Raw genomic sequence first — 25,686 nt, forward strand, 5'->3', positions numbered from 1 at the left:
CTCAAAAAAAAAAAATCTGAATAATGGGGCATTTACAGATGAGGAATAATGAAACAGATAAGCAAATGAAGACAAAAAAAAAAGAGTGGGAGAGAAACAAAGAAGCATTGTAGGATGAGACTGGGTATCTATGGACAAGAATTAGCAAAGCTGTAAATTAGCTTCCATAAAAATCAGCATTCCACCACCAGCCAGAGGGGTCTTCCCCAGATCCTAGACACTGCCTTGATTAGAGCAGGGTTCTTTTCCACACCTCTAAGGAGTACCCGGGCATACTGAGAAGGCTCCATGGCAGCTGAGAAGACTCTGCAGCATCTTTGGGTTCATCTCTGAGCATCTGCCCTGCCCTGCCCTGCCTGCCTGTAGGGTTTTAGGGGTGTCATTCACCTTTCTCTACACGTGTGTCCTCACAGGCAAAGTGATGGTTATGGTATAGAGGATACAGATCCCTGCCTTGCAGGGTTATTATTGAATATTACAAGGTCGCTAATAAACTATCTGGGACAAAGCAAGTACTACTTAAAACACTAGCTGCCTTTACTTCTTAAACAAGGAAAGCTCTTCACAGATGCTGCTGTGACATCAGATGGCCTCCCCCTCCCCCCAGCTCAAAAGCATCATTCAGATACTGTATGGACTGTGGGCTTTGTCTTTAGGCAATGGCTTCAATACAGTCAAGGACATCCAGGTGAACGTTGAGCCACAGTGTGCTTGTCAGCTTACAAGGTGACTGGGAATGTAACTGTATACACTGTTAGGACTGTTGTCTGATATCCTTACAGGCAGCACAGCACCTATCCTTCCCGGCTGGCTAGCATAAGACAATAATTCCAGAGGCCTGCAACTTGGGCGGGTCAGCAGAGAGTGACCCCTGCTGGCCATGCTGCCCCTGGCCATGCCATTGCTCCCATGGAACTTGTGTTCCAGGAAAAGGCCAGGGAGTCAAGTAGATGAGAACTGCTGCATTGGGCGGAGGAGGATCTAGACTAACAAGTCTGTCTGTGGATGACATAACCCAAGCTGGCTGGTTAGGGCAACAGACAGAGAAAAGAAGTGGAAGGGGGCCACTGGTACTATGGGGGAGGGACATTTTTTGTATACTCCAAGTGAATATCTTCACTCTGTGTTTTCAACACTCAGCTCTTTACAAATGTAAACCTGAGATTTTTTGTTGTTGTTGTTCTTCCTAATCTTCTCTTGAAAAAAAAAAAAAACACCTTAGGACAGAACCACAAAGTGAAAGATGCGGTAGATGGAACAGACTGGCTGCTTTTGCAGCCAGGAGATTACCTGCTTGAGAAGTGGTCTTTGGACTTCCAGAGGTTCTCTCTGGCATCCTCCCCTCTGTTTCCTTCCTAACGTGGAGGACATGTTACCTTCCATCCGCCACAAGGTGGCGCCAGATGTCCTCTGAGTTGGCTGCAGACTCCTAACCCAGAGCCAGAGATTTGAACTGCTTCTTATGCATGCAAGGGTAACTTGCTAAATACATGAACACACAACACCAACAAACTCTGAAGTCTTTGTCTTGGGCAGTGCTTGGTTCTCAGCCTTGCTAATGCTGCAACAGATCCTCAGTTCGGTGCTGACGCCCAACCATAAAATTACTTTGTTGCTACTTCATAACTGTCATTTTGCTACTGTTGTGAATCGTAATATAAATACGTGTGTTTTCTGACGGCCTTCTGGAAAGGGTCATTCAACCCCCATCGGGGTCATGACTCCCAGGTTGAGACCCTCTGGTGCATAATTGTTTCTGAGATGAGCCTAAGACTATTACAATTTATTTTCAGGAAGCATTTTAGTCATTGCCAGCTGTCACAAGTGAAAAACAAAGGTATGACATCCTTCCAAGGGTCCATGTTCCTTAAAGTTATTCTCGTGGGATAACCAAGGTCTGTGCTTTCATTTCTTCTGTAGACAATCTCCAGCTTGTTCGTGTTTTTAAAAGAAACAGAGGAACAGCGAAGAGAAGTGGGCACTGCTCAACCTAGCGATTTATCCTCTAAGACCATGCAAGACGCTTGGCCACGTTTTAAAACTGAATCTTCCATCTGAGGAGAGAACTTTTTGGGGAGAGATTACTGACCTGACGGCCGCTCGGTCAGAACAGAATTGCAACTCACTGTGTATACAAACTGCCCAGTTCTCCTGGAACTTTGCCATCTGTGGGTAAATCAGAAGCAACTCGACTGGCTTGCTGGTGGCTCACGTACAAGGGTGTTTTCTTTGGAAAACTAAATGGATGGCTACATTGCCTCCATTGAGATGGCGTCCATGGGTCATTTTACTTCCTCCAACATCCGCAAATTCATCCACTTCCCACCCCACCCCAGCAGGGCACAACCCAGCCCTATCTTATCCTATCTTTTCAGAGCTCTCTAGACAGCCTCACACAGGTCCTCTTTGATCTCTAACGTGGCAACGTCCCAGAACGTTCTCAAGGTACAATTTGTACTTTCTGGGCCTGGAGAAAAGGTGAGCCACCTAGAAGATAAGTAAATATCTGGTGTCCCAGAAGCACACACCTTCTGTGTACCTCCAAGATGCTAGTCAATTCTAATTGGGATAGCCTGGGGAAAGCTCAGAATACTATCCTACTTGTTATCCGGCTGCAGCAAAGCTCATGCGCGTACCTTACGATATTGCCTTCTAGGAAACAAGGCTTGCACAAACATGCTAGGAATTCTTAGCCAGCATCTCATTAGCATCCCCTGCGATTCCAACACAGCACGTGATGGCAAAACAAACACTCACTAATCAAGTGTATAAAGCTCCCATTTTTTTTTATCTTAAATTCTTTCTGGTGGGATTGAAGTATGTTGGCTTTATGGATGGTTAACAAAAGCTAAAGATCCCCAGGCATTTTACAGTCGCTCTCTTGGGGAAAAAAATAGCATGATCCACCTTTTCCAGTATCTTCTGACCCTCTGAGCTCTCTGTGCACCATTCCCTTCGGCTCTCTGGGTAACCCGCTACACAAAAAAATTTCAACACACATACCTCCATTGTCTCTGTTATTTGAAAACATCAGACCACAATGTGATGGGACAGCTAGCTAGAGCAAAGAGCGAAGAAAGAAACCAACTAGTCGCCTAGATTTCCCAACAGAGGCAGCAGCCCCTGAGTTCTCTACAGCTACCTCTCTGTCTATCCATAAATCCAGGGGACAGGGTAGGAAACCACAGTGCTTGGGTGGAAAAAAAATCATTCCAGGTAACCAACTGTTCTAAGAAAACTGACCATGTCTTGAAAGAGCTGTAGAGCCATAAAGCACAGAGGTTCTTGCGCGGTGGGTACAGCCGCCCCACCCCGCCGCCCCAGGGATGTGGGGCATGTTTTTCTTTAAACAGAAGGGCCATTCCTTTCCAGACTTTTCTGGAAGAGAACCTGACCATTTACTTTCTATGCGATTGTTTTTATTGTCCAGGCTCTCCGCACGACTCTCATTTCTGGCTGGCGGCACAGCCCCCATCTGAGGGGTTCTCAGACTTTGCTAGCACTGAGCTTCCTCTTCTTCTGCAGGTTGCAGGCAGGAAACTGGAAAATGGGCCACAGGAAACCTGGCCCTCCCACATCTGTCCCACTTTGTAACTGCAGCTCTGGTTTCATTCAGTCTATGTGTCAGTTCTATTTTAACCCTTGACACGACGGCCGGCCGGGCTGCTCTCTGAAAGAACACCCATGGGCTTGTGGCTCAGAAGGCCCCCCGTAGGATTTGGGCTTCTCCCAAGCAATCGATCCCATGAATCCAATCAAGCCTTCAGTGAAAATCCAAGATGATTTCCTAACACCAGACACAACCCAAGTCATTCTGGGTAAAGGGATTTGCAGGCTGCCTGATGAATTTTACCTTGCCAGGCTTTGATGCCTAACAGGAAAGGGGGCTGTGAATATGCACCTCATCAAATAGCCAGCCTCATCCTGAGACTGGTCCAAGTCATGCTTCCTCGCAGCATCAGGACCTACTAGGTGGAAGGGCATGAAATTATTGTTCTTATGGCTCAAAACTGTTAAACAGCAACAAGCTCATATATTCCACCTAAAACATATAATCACACATCTAAAAATGTGAATACACACATGACCCCAATCACAGGGAAGGCTCTTCCTTGTGTATTTGACCCATGGACCATTTTGAGGACTCCTTGGGGGAAAATACTGTATATATGTCTATTCATATAGAAATAAACATGTGTATGCTTGAACATATCACATCAATAGGGTTTGTAAAGCTCTACAGGAAATCTCTAAGTTCCAAATCAAGATTCCTGGTCTGTGGGTGCTGCAGAGATGGCTCAGCAGTTAAGAGCACTGGCTGCTCTTACAGAAGATCCGGGTTCAATTCCCAGTACCCACAATGGCAGTTCCCACCCGTCTCTAACTCCAGTTCCAAATGATCTGACACCCTCACACTGGCATATAAGCAGGCAAAACACCAATGTTCATAAAGTAAAAATAAATAAATCGTTTAAAAAAAAAAAGAGTCCTAGTCTGAGAAACCCCTCTCTCCATTCTCCACCTCTGCCAATGCTGAGATTTCAGGGGCTTCTCCAGAAAAAAGACTAACCCCCAACTTTCACCCTTATAGCAGCCTTCCCTTTAAATGCTAATATTCAGTGGTCATTCACGCATCAATGAGTTTATTGCATTGAGTATGCATGTCAAGTTTACACTCTTGGCCATCCTCGGCCACTGTGAAGCCATGCCTTAAAAACATGAAGACAGATGTGTGTGGACCCAGTAAACAGAACAGACAGACCCCCAACCCAGGAATATCTGCTCTCAAGTCCAGGTCCCTAATCACATTGTACATTGTCACGCTGGAGTGGCGATTCTCAACATGTGGGCCACAACCTCTTTCACAGGGGTCACCTAAGACCATCAAAAAACACAAATGTTTACATTATGATTCTTAACGGTAGCAAAAGCGCTAGGAACGAGCAACAAAATTGATCTTGTGGTTGCTGGTGGCCGCACCATGAGGAACTGTATTAAAGGGTCGCAGCGTTAGGGAGGCTGAGAACCACTGGAATAGAGGCCTGTTTCCTACACCTCTCTGTGGCCACGACCGGAGTTAACCAAAAGACAAAGTGACATTCTCAGCAGGATAAAGTCAGGAAGTGTCCTTGATTTCTGAGCTACCACTCTGACTCCAGGCACTTGGACTGGGTTCTGTTTGCTCAATCTGAGCTGGGCCTGCTGGCAGGCAGATCTCAGTGAGTTCCAGCCTGGTCTACAGAGTGAGTTCTGGGACAGCCTATGCTACACAGAGATCCTATCTCAAAAACTAAAATTAAATTAGTATGAGACATTTTGCCACATTTCTTTTGGCCAGTTCCCTCAGTGAACAGAGGTAGAAACAGACAGACAGACAGATTGATTATTGATAGCGAGGGATAGAGAGACAGAGAGAAAGACAGACATGCCAGTTTCACCCAAGAGGATTGTTGTTGTTGTTGTTGTTTAATGGGGGGTTGAATCTAGGAGTCACACTGGACCATCAACTGTTGATAGCTCTGTTTACTTTTTAAACTTTTGAGTCAAAATCTGAGTAAGGTGCAGGCTGATCCTGAATTCTCTATGGATTCTGAGTTGACCTTGAACTTGCAAGGTTCAAGTCTGTACCTGTCACAGCCTTCTGAGTAGCTGGGATTTCAGGCCTGTGCCACCAGGCCTAGCTTGAGGTTGGCTCTTAATGGAAAACTCAGCACATGAGCCTCTGTGAATTCCAGAACTCAAACGTGGAGGGACTGGTCCTTTTATTTAACTGTGGATGCAAGGATTATGGAACCTGAAGACGGAAGTGGAAACCTATCCCCCACTGGACCCCCCTCCCCCAATGAACGTTTGCATAGTACTCAGAATGATTGGTGAGAATTGTTCCTTCTGGGGAGAGCAGCAGCCTGGGAGTTTCTGACCTGTGTGTGGCAGCCCCTGGAAGGGACCTGGCACCCAGAGCACCCTTGGTGACTTTCCATCACACAGACACAGACTATTTATCTTACTCAAATCTTGCCAGCAGTCTTTGAGCTGAGCTTCCATAGAGAGCAGTGAGCACTCCTTCCCACAACATTCTATCCGTGTATTTCAGAGACCTTGGCTGGACTGGCAAATGTTTCCCCCAAATGTTCTAGCTTATAATGTTAGTAAATTCAATCTTGTGCATTCAGGGGGAAACACTGGAACATCTATGCTTGATTTAAGATTAGGAATGGTTTATTCACTTTGATACTTGAAGATGGTTTTACGAGAAGAAAAAAAAATCAAAGCAATCTTCCTTCTGGGAGACAGAAAACTGGAATCTTTCAGATAAACTTGAACACTCTTTGTGCTAAAGAGGCAACTGGTAGAAGTTTAAAAAAAAAAAAAAAACCCGCAAGCCCCGAGCGCGCTGAGAACACTTCTGCAGGACACACAATGATGGTGGTTTTTCCACATCCAGCAACTGGGGCGCTTCCTGCCAGAGCATCCTCCAGCTCTCTCATTGTGTCGGTGAAACTGTGAAACCTTTCTAAATCAGGACTTCCTTCTATTATGTTGCAGAGGCGGCTTTCTGGGAAGGGGAAACTCCTGAGGCAAAAAGGTAGGCATTCTTACAGCACCGCCCAGTGGAAACATGGGGGTTGGAGGAGGGGAGGAGTGGGGGGGAGGTGGGGGGGCGGGCAGGGGTGTGTGTACAAACTGAAACACTTAATAAAACTGGTCACGTCAGCTACTCCAACTAAAAGTTCAGTCACTCAATCCCACTGCTGTTCCTTTCCATGGATGGCACCCTGCTTACAAGTGATCTCTCCCTGTTCATCTGCCCCCTTTTTCTCCTGTGCACACACAGGCTGAGCAGGGTCAGGAAACACGGTGCAAGCCTAGGAAGGAAGGGGTCCCAGGTGTGGTTAGGTATGAGTCGCCTCTGCACCACCCCTTCCTTTTTAAAGGACCTCGGGAGATTCTGGGCATGGGAAGTCTGCACAGCTGTGCTGAGTATCCTAGCTCTGATGCAGAGACAGTCAGGCATTTCCTGAGAGACAGAGAGAGACGGGTACCCAGCCATCTGAGTACCCTCCTCTTCTCCTGGCAAGATGCACCTGGTCTGGCCACCTCTAACACGTACAGTTAGAGATTCCCGGAGACAGTTATATGCCCTCTCCTTTCTCCTGGAACCAGTCTCCATATGAACATGACTACCCCTGTCCTTCCAAGGCCTCTGTGGGTATCACAGCCAACAGACAGGTTGTTTATCTCCATGTTGTTAACTATCATCACCAAAGTACGGCTTTTCATGGGGATCTGCCTCTCAAACTGGAGATGCATTAGTCTACAGTTTTCTAGGGAATGGAATAAGCCATAGGAATCCTTGACCACATCCTTCCAGATTCCTCCACAGAAGCCCTGGCAAAGGGGAAAGGCCATGTCTACCAGGGAAGCTTAGAACTTTCTTGTCCACTCCATAGAAGTTAAGGCAATTTCTCAATGGTCAGGTGTCTATCTACCCATCATCCCCTCTCATGCATACACACATGCACACACGCACACACACACCATACCACAACCATCACCACCACCACCACCACCACCATCATAGAATAACCAGAAGCCCATCTCAGACAAACACAGCTCTCCTAGAATAGCAACCTTTCTCCTGGGACTAACTCCACTGCGACTATTTTAAAGCTCTTGGTTCTTAGGTACCTAGATAAAGAGGTACGGAAAAAGAAATCAGCTGGCAGTTCTTGTCTCTGTCTAAAAGTATATGAATAAGATGAAAATGATTTTCAATAGCACCTCAGAACTGCCGATATTTCCCAGTAGTTCCAGGGGGCTTGCAGTATTATTATTCTTTTGCTTTTGCTTGAGTAAAACATTCGCCAGTGTCGAGACTGAAGGCAGGTAGAGCTGACATTAGCTAGTCTCTGCTGTTGCTTAAGACAGGTCTCTCATATAACATAGTTACATGCTGCTGGTGTTTGTGAACAGGAGGTGGCTGGAGACATTGTGTTTGGGTTTTGGAGAAGCACAGAGAGCCCCTCACAGAGCGGTTATCTGTACCAGGAGCTGGGTGCTTGCGGACTCTGAGGCACACTGATCATTCAGCTCTGCCATCAGTTCAAAGCAAAGCTCTTTCAGAGTCTAGGGAGTGCAGATTCCAGGTGCGGATGCTCGTACCTCGGTCTGCTCTGCCGATGCTCTTTGGCAGTGCAGCTAGAGTCTTCAGTGTGTCATTGCCTGCTCATGTGGTGGACAGGTGTGGAGGGTTGGTTGCATCTGAAGTCGGGAAGGTGGCAACTGGCCCCATCCGCTTCCCTGACCCATGTGCACGAGTTCCTCTTGCACGTTCTGGCATGGACATCACGTCTCGCCAGATGTGACCCAGCAATCGTTTCTCATGCAGAGAATTTCTGCCAGCAGTAAATGACTTCTAACAAAGTAAAAACCCAGTGGCACTGAGGTAAAAGTAAGCCAGAGGCCATTCAATTCTTCATGACTTTTTATCTAAAACTACACATGAAGAAGCAACAGTAAGTGACTTAGTACAGTTAGTGGGACAGGTTTAAAATAACTTGGTATTCTTGGAAGATGCTGTTGTGTTTGGTTGGCTTTTTGCTTTCTTCAAGACAGGGCTTCTCTGTGTAACCCTGGCTGCCCTGGCACTTGTCCTATAGACCAGGCTGGCCTCTAACTCAGAGATCCACCTGCCTCTGCCTCCTGAGTGCTGGGATTAAAGGCGTGCGCCTACCACTGCTTGGCAGGTAGACACTGGTATTTATTTCTAAGAAGACCGTTGCAAAACACACAGTGTGTGGTTTCAAAACCGAAGCCTCCTCCAGTGTCTTATTCTTAAAACCTTTAAAAACTAAATATTCCAAATTCATTAAGTGAACACTATCCCGGAAACTGCTGCCAGCGGCCCATCCACTCACTCCATCCAAAGCATCGGATGAAAGAGATGACGCCAGGGTCAAACATGGGTCCTCATCCCCACGTGGTTTCACCTCCTTGAACTCGCATGCAGGCATCTGAAATACCACACACAACTGGATGCTGTTTCTTTTTACAGCATGAATATATTAGCTATAAAAATAGCAGCCACGTTCTGGATTTAGATTATATTTCCTCTTCCGTCAAGAAAATGATCCCCCCCTTTTTTTTAAAGTGAGATTGTCTGATCCCATAGCAAATTTATAATCTTCTACAAAAAGTTCTTAAAGTGTCTGTGTATGTGTGTATCTGTGTGTGTCTGTGTCTGTGAGTACTCGTGCACACACATGCACACACGTGCCAGAGGCCAGGGGGCAACCTCAAGTCATTCTTAGCATCCACTTTCTGGACTGAGGACTGTCTGGTCAGTGAGCCCCAGGGACTGGCCTGTCTCTGCCTCCCCTGCACTGAGATTACAGCAAGTGCAACCACGCCCAATGTTTTTATGTGGGACCTAGGGATCAAAAATTGAGCCATACCCCCAGGACAATTTTTGCTCCTTAAGGACAAAATGCTAAATCTAATATTTTGTTGTTGTTATTGCTGCTGCGGCTGCTGCTATCATCTTGCTACCTTGTTCTTTTTAAGATAGGGTCTCACTGTAGCACAGGCTGACCTTGGAGTATCTATTCAGCCCAGTATGATTTTGAACATCTGATCTTCCTGCCTTCACTTTCAGAGCACTGGGATTACAGACCTGAGCTACCATGCCTAGTTAATGTGGTGCTAGAAATAGAACCCAGGGCTTCATGTGGCTAGGCAGGATTTTCCCAATTGACCTTACCAACCTAACTCTCAACCTTCTAAGAACCACAGGACACTTGTATCACCCTATTTGGTTCCTAGTTCCAGCATCTTGGCTGTGTGTGTATGTATGTGTGTGTGTGTGTGTGTGTGTATAAATTGATTAAAATAACTAACTTTAAGGCAATTTCAGTCTTATGTGCATTACTCTATTTATGCACATATCCAAAGTTCAGGAAAACTAAAGTGATGGATAAAGTGAATTCAGCAAGACCTAGGGATACCAAGTGGCTGCCTGGCCATTGCTTTTGCCTCAGCCATCAAAGATGAAGGGTATCTGCCCAAGGCCATCTCTAAGGCACTGGACATGCAGTGCAGGTGTGACCATGCACTCCTACCTAGGAGCATTTGCGGGCACTGTTCTAAAAGACATTTTTAAAGAGATAAAAGGGGGAAGACAGAGGGGTTGGGGAGAGACAGACAGACAGAGACAGAGGGAATCTAATAGCCTCCAGTCTAAATGGCCTCTGAAGGTGAAGCTTGGAGAACAGAGATGGACGCTGGCAGAAATAACTTCCTTATCAATGCTCCCGAGTCCTGGATTCTAAGAGTTCAAGTCCAAGATCACACAAGGAAACTAAGGGAGCCCACGTCCTCCCACTCCACTGTCGGGGTGCTTCCTTTACGTGCTTGTCATGGGACTCCAGGGCATTATTGGGAGTCCAAGCTTTCTCCTTTCCTGAAAATGACAGAGTAAATCCAGGCTCTCGCCTGACTTCCTATATTGAAACAATGGTTCTTCCGGGTGGAGAAACTCCACTCCGTAAACAACATTCCCTCAGGCACCACCCTAGGTACAGAAGGAAGGCTCAAATCCCACCCAGGCAGGCTCGCTCCTCTATGTAGGAGATGTTGCTTTTGGTTGGTCACTTTTTCTAAGGTCACATCCTGCCCAGACGCTCTCTCCAGCAGCCACTGTCTACCTAAGCAAGCACACATGCGCACCCCCGAAACCCCCCTTCCACTCCTATCTCCTTCATTTCTAAAACTAAATCCCAATACATAGTGCTTATATTTCAGCCTCAAAAGTCAAATCTTCCGAACTCTGATGAGGGAATAACAGGGGTACACTCCAGTCCTGGTTCAGTGAAGCCTACCAGCATGGCATTACTTTAAGTGTTAGATAGTCATCCGACATCAACACACCACCCCTCCACCCCCCACCCCCACCCCCTTTTTTTTTTTCTTACAGTATTTCTTGGGTGAATACTCTGAGTGTCTGTGACACCATTTACACCATTTAGAAGATGACAAGCTACAGATGTGGGCAGTGCAATCTCCCGGTCAATCCACACACCTACTAGGGAGCCGGCCCTGGGGTCAATCTTGAGACTTGTTTTGTTATACTGTCCACTTTTTTTTCCTAATAATTAAGATCATGGTTTAAGCGAGAGGATTAGCTGCTTGGTCAGACACTCTGGTTAAACCAGACTGGCCTCAGCAAAGAGCCCTTTGGCAAAACTCAGGTGAAACTAGTTAATATAACTAGTCTTGCTCTGTCAAAAACAAAAACAAACAAACAAAAGACCCCAAGCTGGTCTTTGGCCCATCTCTTTCATTATTTTAAACTCCAGCAGAAACATCACTGATTTCAAAAGGTTACAAACACTGCTTACACAGCTGTCCCAGGGAAAGAAAGATTTTCAAACCAAGGAACATGCAGGACCCCAAATGGATTATCCAGGGCAACTGGGAGAAGCTTGGCAACTGGAATCTTCCAGAGAAGACTACGGTGGCTTTAGAACTGATCAATTCTGACAAGAAAGCGCTCCACAGGAAAGTCTTTCAAGCTGTAGCCAGCCATTCTCGGTCTAACACTGATCTAAACAGCAGAGCCAAGTTTGCCTCAATACCAATAAACAAACCCGATTTCTGAACATACACTCTTCTTGGAAGTCTAAATGAAAACTATGGCAAGTGACACAGACATCTAACCAGGAGACCTGCCTGTTATTAATTCAGCGGGGGGCACTTTCTAGTAAAGGGCTGGGTTTATGCACAACGTGGCCCTTTAGCCAGCCCAGGCTCTGCAGATAAGCCTTCTTCCCTTTCTTTTGTTTCTAATTCACCCACTGCCGGGTGTTGTACACAGTGCTGGGTGGACACAGGATGAAAAAACCAGATGTGGACCCAGAGCAAGTCCCGGGTGGGATGAGCACCACAGATGTGGAAGGTATCATGCCACACACACACACATATGCAGATATCCCTCAGGCTGGGAAGCGACCTGGATCATGTGTCTGGACAATGTATTATCATACATCCTTGGTCTTGGAGTTTGGGAAAAGAGTTAGTAGAGGGCAATTAGGAAGAGTAGCCAGTCTCTAGAAATATATACTGCCTAGCCTCTGGATTCAAAGAGTCAGAATTTGGGTAATGAGAAAACCCGGAAAGAAAACTTCTGGAGAAGCTCAGGAGGCCAGGGGAAGCTCAGGAGGCCAGGAGAAGCTCAGGAGGCCAGGAGAAACTCAGGAGGCCAGGGGAAGACCGAGGGCCTGCATACCCTTCCCCAGCTGTGACAGGTGAACTGAAAGAAAGCTATGGAAAGAAGAGGAGGGAAGGGAAGATAATGGAGGGACAGGCAAGATATCATGTTTTCTTTCATAAGCAGGATCTTAATCAGAGGGAGAGAGAAAAGAAAGCCGAAAAGGAATTATTAGGGCGGAGGACCAGCTAATGGTGAAGAGGATGAAGGAAGGCAGGAAAGGGGAAGGTGATAACATTACAGTGGTCCCTGTGCAGGAATACAATATGATGAAACCAACTAGTCTGTATACTGAAAAGCAGCAAAAATGAGTAACAATTAATAAAGGATGGCCGTTGATTGTGATCCTCTGAAGAATAGATTCTCAGGAGGATGCCCAGTGGCAGGGGGCTCAGTAAACCGTGGAGGAAAGGACCACATGTTGACGTGGCTGGCCACATCAACAGTGTGCAGGGCCCAACCCACATCAGTCACTGGGCCCCCAAGAATGAAAGTGCAGAAGGTTGTGGCTCTGTCCCAAAGCTCAGGGAGAAAGGAGGGAAGCTGGTCAGGTGGCACAGTTCTCCTTTGGGTCCTCCTAATTCAACCCAGGTACAAGTGAGATCCAAGGGGAATTTAAATGGCCACATTTGTTCCTAAGGTGGCAGCAAAAATTCTTATCACATTTCCACAAGGTCAAATATGTCCTCCCCAAAAAAGCTAGAGGACTTAGGACGTGAGAATCAAGCCTCTCCGTTTCAGCCCATTACCATCCAGCCAGGGAAACTAAGGCACAGAATGATAATATAATACCCTAAGGACCCAGTTAGCTTTAAAACAATACTTTTATTTTTCCTATAACATTGGTAAAATATTTTTTTTTCTTACATCAAATAAACTAGAAGATGTCCCTCCCTTTTCCTGCATGATGAGGAACTCCACATATCCTACTGGTTTATGCTTGGCCAATCAAATAAAAGTGGTGCAGCATTTTATCAAGACATTCTGGAGTTTATGAATCTGCTTGGCACAATCATGACACTGTCCCCACTGGAATAAAAAATAATACTGGGGGGGGGAAGAGGATATTCTGAAGTGATGGAAACATAAATATTCTTCATTCAGAGAAGGTAGATACATGGTTATATACAATTTTACTCAAGATCTCTGTGTTAAAATGTATGTAAGTTAATGACCTGTTTTGTTTGTTTGTTTGTTTGTTACATTTAAGACACTATGTAGCTCAGGCTGGCCTCAGACTCATATAGGTTAGCCTGCCTCTATGGCCCAAGTGCTGGAGCCACCGATGTGCATACACAATGTGCTTAGCCATACCTGTTCTCTTTCGTTAATGTCAAACATGATGGCAAGGTTCTTACATTGTTTTTTGTTTGTTTGGTTGGTTGATTGGTTGGTTGGCTGTTTGGTTGGTTTGTTTTCCTTTCTATTGCTGAGTCCTAACCTAACCAGTCTTGAGAAAATAAATCTAGATAATTGTATTTTACACTTATGCCATGATTCCTATCAGATCTAAATGGGAGCACGTGGCTCCACCAGCTTCAAACAGACTCAAAAATACTAAAAGCCTTTGAGATGCTTAGAGTGTGTGAGTTCATTTTAGTTTGACTCAAAACTCAAATAGGGTATCAGAACCAATCATCTTTATTACTTTTAAAATACGCAAGTAAAACTCTCAGCTAAGTTATAAATGAATCCTACTTAACTTTTAAAACAGGTTAGTAATTCTCCCCAGAAAAATGTAAATTGCTACACATCAGTAAAGTAGCCAGAGTCCATTCTTAGTGACAGCACAAGTCACATTTGGCTGAAGTGACCACTTGCAGAGTTTATTCTAAAGCTCCTGACATTTGTGTGAATTTCCAGGAATGAATACAAGGCTTTTCTAATTCTGGTCGTGGAAAAGAATCACAGAGAGAGTTAAATATTTGAAGAGCTGGTAATTAAAAGGCAGAACAAGCCTCCATCTTTGGGGGCCTTCAGGATCTGTTCATGGAGAGCTAAACACACAAACACAGGGGTAATTTAATTTGCTAGCGCTAAGCCTTCAGTGGCAGAACAACAGTGGTCATGGTATTCCTGCCATGGTGTCAGTCAAAAAGCTGAATGACCTCGATTCAAACTGGCCACAGGCTATAGTAATATTGAGCTTGAAAAAGAAAAAAAAAAAACAAATTTAAAACAGCAAAAGTTTGGAAAGTGGAGATATAGCAAGAAACAAAGGTTGTCTACGAGAATCCTTCTTCCCCTCCACAGCTAGCTCAGCCTAGGGTATATTTTTTTCTAGTTTAATGTCCATTCTCTCCCCTTTTCTAGCATTCTGTTCTGATGTGTAGTGTGCCCTCACTTCCTGTTACTACAGCTCGATACTCCACTGCCAATCATGACTCATACTTAAATCATACAGAAACTCATCAAAATCCCAAATTTCACAGCACACAGGAACCCCAGTCTTTCAAGAGGGTGGCATTCTTAAGATATTCCAGATGACAAAACACCAAACCAGTTCATCCGAAATCATGTCACCCTCAATAAACATAAGCGCACTGTCTGGCAACTTGAATCTCAGCAGTCATCATTAAACTGCACTCTGTGGAGGTGCTGTGTGGAAATGCAGTAAGACGCGACTCTAAATAAAACCTTCCGAGCGAGCGAGCGAGCGCACACATGTTCCCGTGCATCTGTGTACGCAAGGCACATTTTACAAAGACTACAAAAATATACAACAAAATGTTAGCAGCGGGGTTTGGGGGAGATGTTTATTGTTGTCGTTGTGGCTTTCTTTGTTTTCCTAGAGTAATTTGTGATGCTCTTCACAACCAAGAAGAACAGAAAAAGTAACCTTGAGAAGACATCTGTGACTGGTGTGGTTGCAGCCGGCTCTAAGTCACCCTTCGAAAGCCAAGAGGAGCTTTGCCAACTACTACATGAAAAATGTCTGCCTGAAGCCAGATGGTGGTGGTGCACACCTTTAATCCTAGCACTTGGGAGGCAGAGGCAGGCGGATTTCTGAGTTCGAGGCCAGCCTGGTCTACAGAGTGAGTTCCAGGACATCCAGGGCTACACAGAGAAACCCTGTCTCAAAAAGCAAAAAAAAAAAAAAAAAAAAAAAAAAAATGTCTGCCTGTAACATTCGAGGCCACATGATGCACATCAGGGCCTTTGCTACACTCACGAACACAGGTGAGTTAAGGAGGTCTGGAGAAGGGGCTGCTAGCGCAGAATCAAACAGGCAGAGACCACATTGCTTTTTATGCACGAGGAAGAGTCTGAGGTCTGGGAAGCAAAGAGGATTCTGCCATTGCCTAGGCATGTCAAGGACCCAAACTCTCTATTAGTAAGGGGCAACTCACCTTTAAAACAAAAGACTACTCCAGGAAGTCATATCTGTGGGTAATTCTTTAATTAAGTGCCTTGGGCTTGCCAGTAGGTTATGTTTTTGTGACATCTGACAAAGCTATCTATATAAATATAGTTTGGTAGCATAGAACGCACAAAGTCCCATATCTGATCGCTGGGAAGGAATATTTTAATTTATACACACTGCCTGGAAATCCTTTAAAACCAATTTCAGGAAAAGATTTAAGTTCCAAAAAGTTATGACAAGCATAAATTTTAATGTATGACCTCAGGGTTGCATTTACTGTATATTAGCAGTTTTGAATTAATTGGTTTCTTACAGAAGGAGACAAAGGGGGAGGTTTTAAGTAAATGCTTAGGTATTGTCAAAATTCAAGGACTCTCCCCATCCAAACAGGGCTCTTCCCATCTAAAGAGCATCAGCTCTGGCTGTGTGAAGACTCGGTGCTGAGGGAAGTTCAAAGATTCAACTCATGAAAGTTATATCATCACAATGTTAGCATCTGCCATTCTATCATTCAATGGCACAGAAAAGAAGACAGTTGGAGGATGGGGATGGGGATCAAGAAAGAGAAAAAGACAGAGACAGACAGACATAAAGAGTATGTTGTCAAAAGGACCACTGAAGACTTTAATGTCCGTCTGTTGAATGAATGCCTGAGAGAGTTTATCATCTTCCTCATTAAGGTGAAATAACTGCTCGGCCTAAGCACGGAAGACTTGCAGATTATTGATGGGGAGCTGTCTGGGACATTGGTGGCTGAATACCAGCATCCCTGGTTTCTGCCAGGTGGACTTAGCACCCCTGCAGGTGTTCCTTGTAGGAAGCAAAACTATTCCTGGTTGAAAACCACAGAAGCAGATCTCAGACATCTTCAACAACTTGGACTCTGATAACCTCCTTCTGTTCAGAACCTGGTTCTCAACCTGTGAGTCGAGACCGTCTGGGGGAGTCACATATTAGATAATCCTGCATATCGGATATTAACATTATGATTCATAACAGTAGCAAAAATTACAGTTATGAAGCAACAAAAAATAATGTTATGGTTGGGGGTTCATCACAACATAAGGAACTGTATTACAGGGCTGCACTGTTAGGTTGAGAAGCACTGGGTTAGAAGGAAGTGTTCACAACCTTCTGGAATCCTCCTGCAGGATGATGGTAGCACCTGGAAGGTTTCCCCATCAGCTGGAGTTTTGTGGTCCCCAACTGGACACTCAACACCAGCAGTTTACTGACCACCCATTTAGCCCTAGGAAAGGTTTGAGGGGCATCTTGGAAGTCTGGCCCACTGACTCACCTAGCGTGGGCTGGCTGGGTTGTTTTTTAGGACAGATTTGCCAAAGGAGAAGTCTTGGCAATATCTTGGAAGTCCTCAAGAGAGGCACCATGTCCTCATCAAGAAAGAAGCCCTGTGCTTTCAGTGGGGTTCTCTGAAATTCTTTGCCCTTTTTAGTAACTCTACACATTTCTAGTCAACATTTAAAAGGGGGGGGAGAGAGAGAAGGAGAGAGGGAGAGAGAGAAGGAGAGAGGGAGAGAGAGAAGGAGAGAGGGAGAGAGAGAAGGAGAGAGGGAGAGGGAGAGAGACAAAAGGCCTGCTCTATATCTGGCATTGAAAGGCCATCCCTTTTCATGCTCTGGGGGTTTTGCAAGCAGTCATTACTGGAAGCTCTTAGTACACTTATGGACAGTCTCCTTAACTGTCTGACCTACATACCCTCCTAACACAATCTGTAATTTTATAATCCTCATAAATTCAAACCCGTAACTGACCCTTTTCCAAATAAATGTGTGCCACAGGATGGGAGAGAAGGAAGGAGACCAGAGGATATTTTGGTGGGCAATAGGGCTCATAAATCGAGTTAGGTTCTCACTGATAGATGCCTGGAACATGCTAGGTTTCCCAGCCTGACCTGACCTACCCCCTCCCCAGCCGTGTCCCCCCTTCCCAACCTCTACAAAGCAGAGGCACAGATGGGAAAGGATGGGCAGGCATGTGTGTTTGTGTAAGAGTTGATTGGACATCAGAGAACAAAACAGAACATACATATAACTCTCTCTCTCCCAGCTCCCCCCACCCCCACCCCCGGAAAGCATGATTGAGACCCAAAATGGCCAAAGGGACTTCCAAGTTTTTTGAGAGTGTGCCCTAGAAAGACTGGCAGGGGTGGAGAAGGCACCTCTAAGGCAATAAGGGCTGTGACTCGCCAGGCGGACAGTGGCTCGCACAAAACCCCTCCTGTGCGGAGTAGCGGAAACTCCCAATGAGATTAGTCGGTGTGTGTGTGTGTGTGTGTGTGTGTGTGTGTGTGTGTGTGTGTGTGCAGACATTACTTAGCAATGACTAAAGGGCTCTCTCTTCCTGCAGCAGCCAGTGGAAAATTCAAGGAACATTTTTCCCCCTGCAGCAGCAGAATCCCTTTAACCCTCTCCCCAGCCAACTCCAAAAACAACTCGGCCTCCCCCCCCCATATACACCCCCCAACTGCCCCCCACCTCCGGCAGAGCACTGCAGGGAGTTATAGGACGGTGAGGGGCTTTCGCGATGGGGAGGGCTGGAGGGGGCCGGCAGGGAAGGGGCGGGGGACCCTCGAACACTACAAAGGAAACTGTAAAAGGCACAAATACATAAACCTGAGAAGCAGCAGCAAGCCGCAGTTTCTTTGTGAGCTCCTCAGTGAGTCATTTTCAAGATGCTGTCTGCAGCCAGTTTCAAAGCGGAAGCGCACGGCAATTAGTCTTGCCGTTTCCAGACAAGCCAGAAACTCTCCCGACACTCTTTTTTTTTTTTTCTTCTAAAAAGCCCCTTTTGCAGTTTCTGAAATAGCCTTTCTTGCTTCCACCCCCACCCGCCGCGTAACTGCAGCTTATCCTCGGAATGATTCGGTCGTAACAAAACAGAGACCATTTAATATTTTTAGCTCCCGCCTCCCAATTTCAAGCGCCCCCCCCCCTTAAAAAAAAGTTCCAGTAACATTACAGGCCAGCAGGCAGTTGGAAGTTAAAGAGCTGAGAGTTTCAAGTTCATCCCTTGCCTGGCCCATCTCCCCAATCCGAATCTGGACTAGCCGACTCGGCCAGCTTTTAAATGTCCATTTGACTGGGCGTGCGCCTGGGGCGGTGACCTGGGCGGGGGTCACCTGCCCAGCGAGAGTGGACGTAGCCCCGGGCCCCACATCTCCATGGCCCAAGTCCTCCGCTCCCTCTCCACCCCTGTGCCCTCCCCTGAATCCGAACACTCGCGCCTCGGTGCCCATCCTGAAGGGATCCGGACCGCAACCCCGGCTGGAGGTCAGCGACAATCCAGCCTCCAGCCACGCAGCCCGCTCCGACCACCATCCTCAGTCCCAGAGCCCCGGAGTCTCGCTGCTGGGATACAGGAGTTTGCACTCAGGGTGTCTCCGTCTCCGGGCTTCGCATTGCAGACCCCAGGCCCGAGCATGAGCTCCCGGGGTGGCGCCGGTGGCGGTGGCGGTAGCGACTCTCAGCATCCTCCCCCGCGGGGACGCACCCCCATCCTCCCCCAACGCAGTCTACAACTCACCCCACAGCGCCCACAACCCCACCCCCCACCAGCCAAAGAAAAGAAAGAAGGCGAAAGGAGGAAAAGAAAAAAAAAAGGAAAAATTAAAAAAAAAACTAGCCCGAAGAAAACTTTGCAAGCGCCGGAGCAACAGGCAAACAGTCCTGCAACCTACCCAGACGTGGGGGAGCGTTTGGGAGTCTTCTTGGGGAGATTTCTAGGAGGAACCGGGTGAAAGCCCCCGACTTTCCATGCTGACAGGCGTCTGCAGACGGTCTGTTGCTCTTGTAATGAGATCCTGATTTTCCCCCCTCTTTTTTTTTTTCTTTCTCTCGCTCCTCTTTTTTTTTTTCCCCCCCCCCCCCCTCTGGTGTGTGTGAGAGCAGGAAGTTGGAGCAGTCAGGCCGAGCCTGCTCACTTCCTTTACTGCATTATTCCCCAGGCGGTGTGCAGTCTGTGTAAACAGGCTTTTCCGCCCCGCGCCGTGCGCCGGGGCCGCGGCTGTGCGCCGGGGCTGCCCGCCCAGACCCGCGCATACCCCCGGCACCGGGCCCCGCGCCCGCCCGCACGCCCCGCGCGCCCCCGCTCCGTGCCCGCCCCGCTTCCTGCTCGGCCACCCCAGGGGAGGAGCTTGGGGACCCGCCGGCCAGGCCGCGGTCTCTCCACTCGGCAGGGGCTCCGTCAGCTCCTGAGCCCTCGGGTCCCTAAATTGGGCATCATCCTGGGTTCGTGCCCTGCTAATGCTGCCCCGAAAGGGAGGTCCCTGAGCGAGCTTTTCTCTACCATAGGCATAGAAAAAGAGTTTAGGGACAGGAGGGATGGCGAGTGGGGTTCAGGACTTTGGATGCTCTGGGAACCGGGCTGCTTTTATTGCGGACCAGAGGAGATGAGGGTGAAAAACGTAAGCGTGCACAAAGGGAGATGGAGTCTTCCTAAGATGCTGCCGGATAGAGTTACTGTTGGGGCATATTTAACAGCAGTACTATAATTAATATTAATAGTAATAATTTGGAGGCAGTTTTAGAGTTGGGATCCTCTTTTTGGGAATACTTTCTTAAGAGCCACAAACTAAGAGCCTTGTGTCTTCGAAAAGAGATGAGTGAAGTGGCTTTAACAGGCACTGCTTAGGCGCTCCAGGTGGCTTGAGACAGGGGAAGGGGCACCCTGTGGTCTCAAGACTGGACTCCCCGCCCCTGAGGACAATGGCCAGGATCTGATTGGAGAGTTGGGCATTGCTCAGAGGATGCAGGAGGGAATGGGTCTCTTATTAACAAACCCTGTACACAGTTCCTCCAGCCCCAGCCTTCCAGAACCTTCTAGTCCCCTGCCTTTGGGGCTTTCTGACCAGTAGTTTTCAATCCTGAACGTTTGGCATGAGAATGCATGGGCTCGTTAAAGTCCTAATTGCCCTTACGCCCTCCCCTCAATGTGACTGGAGTGATTGTAAGCCCCAATAACAGAATCGCGTTGAGAGTAAGGGGTGCTTTGCAAGTAACTAGACACAGCGTACTAGACCCAACGGCCAAGTCTCCAGGTCAGCAGGACAACATTCTGACATTTCCTTGTCCCCCCCCCTCCCCGACCCATTAGCATTTGCTATCTCTCTGAAAAAATTGCTTGTTTCTGAGTATCTGGTTACTATTAAAGGTTCTAGATGGAATTCAGGGATGTTAATACCCACCCCACACACGCACATCTGCAGGTGCCTGTCAGAACACCTTGTTAAACAAGGGCAGCATTTTTGCTTAATCACTGATGTGTATAACCTGCTGGTTATACACAGAGGACCAGGCTTGCCGGTGCTCTGAGAAAAGACAAATGGTGGTGGGGGAGGAGGGAGGGGGACCAAGGTAAGACGTGAAACAGAAGGAGGAATTATGGGAAAGGGGGCTGTCTATCAAACCCTGATTTTCCACAGCTAATTTTCCACTTTGGAGATTATCATTTAAAATCCCTAGTTGACTTCTCCAGTCACTCAGCAAAACTCAGACGGTGTCCCTATATGATCCAGCTGTCCATGTGAACTGAATGCAGAGTGTGGGTTTATCATCCAACTCGGAAGCTCTCACACTTAGGAATACATGTTGCTTTTTATTTTAGAAAGTATCCACTTGGGAGAAGCTAATCTGAAGGGGCTACGTGCTGTATGATCCCACATCACAGAAAAGGCAGAACTATTGGGGCAGTGAGAAAGTTCTGGTCACCAGGGGTTGGGGACAGGAAGGGATGGGTAGTCAGAACAAGATTTTGGGGGGCCAGCCATGAACTGCTCCGTGTGAAGCTATACAGGTGGGCACCTGTAATCACAAATTATCATCAGGAGTGAGCCATCAGGTGAACTGTGAGTTTCAAGGGAGGTTGTGTCAAGAACGGTTCGTCATTTGTAAGTGGTACCCCACTCTCTTGGGGAAGATTGGGGGGGTGGCGTTCCTATACAGCCGCTCAGAAAGCAAGCTCTAGAAACCAGATGGTCGTCTCGTTAGAGATTTAGCTTGGGGGTAAAGTACTTGTCTCTCTTGTACAAAGCCATGAGTTCAATCTCCAGCACTAAAAAAAAAAGGAAAAAGAAAAGGTAGGTAAGAAAGCAGGGTTAGAGTGGGAAAAGAAATCAACTTAAAACAATTAGAACAGAACAGGTAAATATTGGCCACTTGAGCATTGGTCATTCTGGAGAGAAACCACAAAGTGGCTAGTCATTGTTACTTTGAAGAGGCTTAAGTTATTTGGGGGTGCCTCGGGGGGTTAGTGTTTGGGAATGGACATCCAAAAGGACCTATGGAAAGGCAGCCCACTCTGGGGAAAGTGTTCACTGAAGGACCCTTCCGGCACTGAGCCTGAACAAGTAACAGTTTCTACCGATTTTTTTTTTCTTTTAGAGCCGCGAAAGCCAAGTTTGCATTAAAACAGCATGAATTACGGACTAGGGTTTAAAAATGTCGGTGAATTCCATTTGAAAGTGTGTTCACAGGCGTTTCACAGACTGGTGGGTGGCCTCTCAGGAGCTGGCCTCCCCACTCCTTGTGGTTAGAGGGTTTGCTAGGGACGCTTCGAAGCATGGATTTGGACTGTCTCGGGAGTCTACTGCCTGTTTCTGTGTAGCGAAGAAGACTCTCTTTTTCCTTTGTAATTATAGTTTGAAAAAAAAGAAAAAAGAATAACCGAATCTTCCACTTAAGTAGAAGAATTCACCTCTTTCAATTGTAGCTTTGAAAATACAGCAGTAAAATGTACCCGTTTAACATGTCTAGTTCAGTTGTGTGAAGCCTGCAGGCTTTGTTAGGAAGCATTCATCTTGTAAAACTGTAATTCTGTAACCAGTAACTAACCTTCATCCTCCACCCCTACCCTGCCCCAAGCCTCTGGTAAGTCTCATTCTACTTCTTGCTTCTATGAATGCGATGAGATGCTTCACGGAAACAGCCATACAATGTCTGTCCTCGACTGGCTTGTTCCACTTAGCACAATGTCCTTCAGGCCAAGGCTGAAAACTTGCCCAGAAAGCATGTATATAGGCACCCACCGTTGATGGGCATTTGAGTTGTCTCCATCTCTGGGCTACTGGGAATACTAAGAATTTATTGACTTTTATTGAACTTGGTGATGCTAAGGATCAAGTCCCAGGCTTTGTGCATATTAGAGAATCATTTGCTTATCTATGTACAGGGCTTGATCCCAAGCCCAAGAATTTATATTTTTAAATGGCTGAAAACAAAACTTTTAAAGAGTAACATTTTGTAACCTGGGCACGTTACATAAAATTCAATTTCGGCATCCATCAAGTTTTATTGGGAGATAGACATGCTTATTCATGCTTATTCATTTGTGCATTGTCTGACATTGTGTTTGTTCTGCATTGGGATGGATTAAAAGCTGTGACAGAGACTGTATGGTCTGTACAAGCCCAAGTATTTACTTTCTGGTTCTTTGTAGGAGACATTTGTCTACCACTGGTTTAGACAAATGAAATTAAGCATCCTTTTTCGTTGTTGTTGTTGTTGTGTTTTGGGTGGGTGTTCTGAATTGCTTTATGTCTCATGTTTGCTTTGGGGTGGGGGAGCAGTTTTGAGACAGGGTTTCTCTGTGTAGCCTCTGGCTTTCCTGGGCTATAAACCAGGCTAGCCTGGAACCCAGAGATCCACCTGCCTCTGCCTTGTGAGTGCTGGGATTAAAGGTGTGTGCCACCACACCCAGCTGCTTTTTGATTTTTGAGATAGGTTCTGGCTACCCAGCCCAAGTTCACCTCTGATTTCTGATTCTTCTGCCTCCGTGCTGGGATACGGAGTGTACACCACCGTGCTGACCGTGGCTTGCCTTTTCAACTGTCTCCCTTGTTCCGCAGAAGGCCTTTGTCTTGTCAGATGAAAATCTTAGCATCTCTGACAACCTTCACATCCACGAATTTCATTGTCAGTGTAAATCAAGAACTATGCTTCATTTAACTCCTCCTATTGGAGCTTCTGAATAGGTGAAAAATAACTGGCTCTCCCAATCACAGCCCTGAGATGTCCCTTCAAAAGTCTATTCATAGTCTCTCAACAGACCTGAGCCTCCTGGCCGGCCCCTAATTCTGGTTTCACATCCAAGCTGCATGCACAGGGCCTTATCCCTGGGAGGCTGATTGCAAACCTAGGAATCTCTATTTCTCCAAAGTTCCATCCAGACCACTGTTGTCCTTGCAAACCCTTGTAAACGTCTTACCCATCTTTTACTTATCTCAACTCTAGCCTCCTCCAGGCAGCCTTCCAGCATCAACCAGATGAAACACCTGGACCATGTCTTTTTACCCACACGCTACTGTGTTTGAACCTGGCAGGGACCGGTTGAACAATTTGTTTTTACAGGTCAAGTTCTTTAATTAAAAATTCATCTCTGCCCCATGGGTTAGATTCTTGGAGAGGGAAATGTGACTTATTTTTGCTCTTGTAGATAGTATCCATCACATCTGGGAGTTTGTTAGCCTCCTGTTCACACTCTGCTGTCAGTTGTGATGTGTGATGTAGCTGTGTTCTATCATGGGATATATGTAGTCATACTCAGCCATTTCACACTCAAGTTCACCGTAGTGATCCCAAGTTCATAATGTGTCTCCTCCTGCTGTGCTTATCCGAAACATCTTACCTGCATCAAAACAAATGTAGAGCAGAGCCTGATGTATGGTATACCATTTTAATGCCCAGACCCAGGAAGCCAAATGTAGATATCTTTTTGCCACTTTGTGGGTTCTTTTTCAGTCCACCCTCTCAACCCCCTAACCCTAGATATGAAAGAAAAAAAGGATAGAGAGGAAAGGAAAGAGATTCCTGAATAAGGTCAGAGGTCAGAAAGGGGGGGGGCATTATCATTAGACTACTTCCTGATGATTAGGGGTGTCCAGTTCCTTGAGGCAAGTTTGATCTTTACTATCAGGATATCTAATTTCTCCTTGTTGTTGTTGTTGCTTCTTTGTGCATGCACTACTTAACAAACTTCAACCAACAGCAACCAACCATGACACCCAGTATCCTAGCATTTATGTACCCTCTGAAAAGTCCCCAGAAATCCCAACAACATACAACACCACACAATCGCAGAAACTATCTTCAGCTGGGAAAATCACAGCCCTGCTAAAGCATGAGACAAATCATAGTCAGCTGCTATGGTCAATCTGAAGCAGCCTTGTATCCTGTTCCCAGGATTAAAACAAAACCACATTCCTATTTTTGTGGTTTTTGTTTTGTTTTGTTTTGTTTTATTTTGTTTTGTTTTGTTTTGTTTTAAAGAAACCCAAATCCTTACTATATCCAGAGGCAGGTAGTTCATGAGCCTGGGCTGTAGAGCCAGACTTTGTTTCAACAAATAGATAGATGATAGATACATACATACATACATACATACATACATACATACATACTTAGATACATAGATAGATGCAAAACAAGCAGAAGTTAAAGCAGAGCATCAGATCCAGAAACCAGCAAAGGATTAGACTCACAATTGACTGGAATTGTGTGATATGATCAGTTTGGAAATAGCATTCTCAATTACACCTTCCTGTGTGTACCAGAATAATTTCTTGTTAACTAGGATGATGTTTTGACTTCTATTTTCAGTCCATTTCAGCACAAATACCCAAGGATGACTTCTTCAACTGGATAATCCATCTGAAAGAGAAATTGTTAGGTTGATTCTGTTATGGCTTTGCGTTATTTACACGAATCACTCTCCTAGGAATCTATGTGAATCCATAACCTTATCACCTACTCAAGAAAGTGATAATTTAGCCTTTGTATTTATTTGCTGTGTGTTTGTGCAAGTGTGTGCATGTGTGTAGTTTAGACAACATGTTAAGAGTCAGTTCTCTCCTTCAACCTCGTCTAGAGTCAGGGTCTCTCTTGTAGAATCTCCTATGGCACTGAATACCCCAGGCTCAATGTCCTATGATATTCTGGCAAATTCTCCTGTCTCTGCGTTCCATCTTACTAAAGGAGTGTCAGGATTACAGGACATGCCATGGTATTCAACCTTTTCCATGATTTCCAGGGATTAACTCAGGTTG

At 46.1% G+C, this 25,686-nt stretch overlaps 1 protein-coding gene across 2 annotated transcripts in view; it reads right to left on the bottom strand.

Annotated features, from left to right (window-relative positions):
• The window catches only part of Elk3 (ETS transcription factor ELK3), a 61,011-nt gene extending 41,279 nt beyond the window's left edge, over window positions 1-19,732 (bottom strand). Inside the window, exon 1 of one of the 2 annotated variants that reach the window (XR_003837791.1) lies at window positions 19,327-19,487. The gene's annotated coding sequence lies outside the window, so the exon portion shown is untranslated. Of the gene's footprint in view, window positions 1-19,326 lie in introns of both variants that reach the window. The other variant, XM_021174068.2, reaches the window with a different exon arrangement.
• Window positions 19,733-25,686: the final 5,954 nt, after the last annotated feature.

Source organism: Mus caroli, chromosome 10 (genome assembly GCF_900094665.2).
Source record: "Mus caroli chromosome 10, CAROLI_EIJ_v1.1, whole genome shotgun sequence".
NCBI lineage: Eukaryota > Metazoa > Chordata > Mammalia > Rodentia > Muridae > Mus > Mus caroli.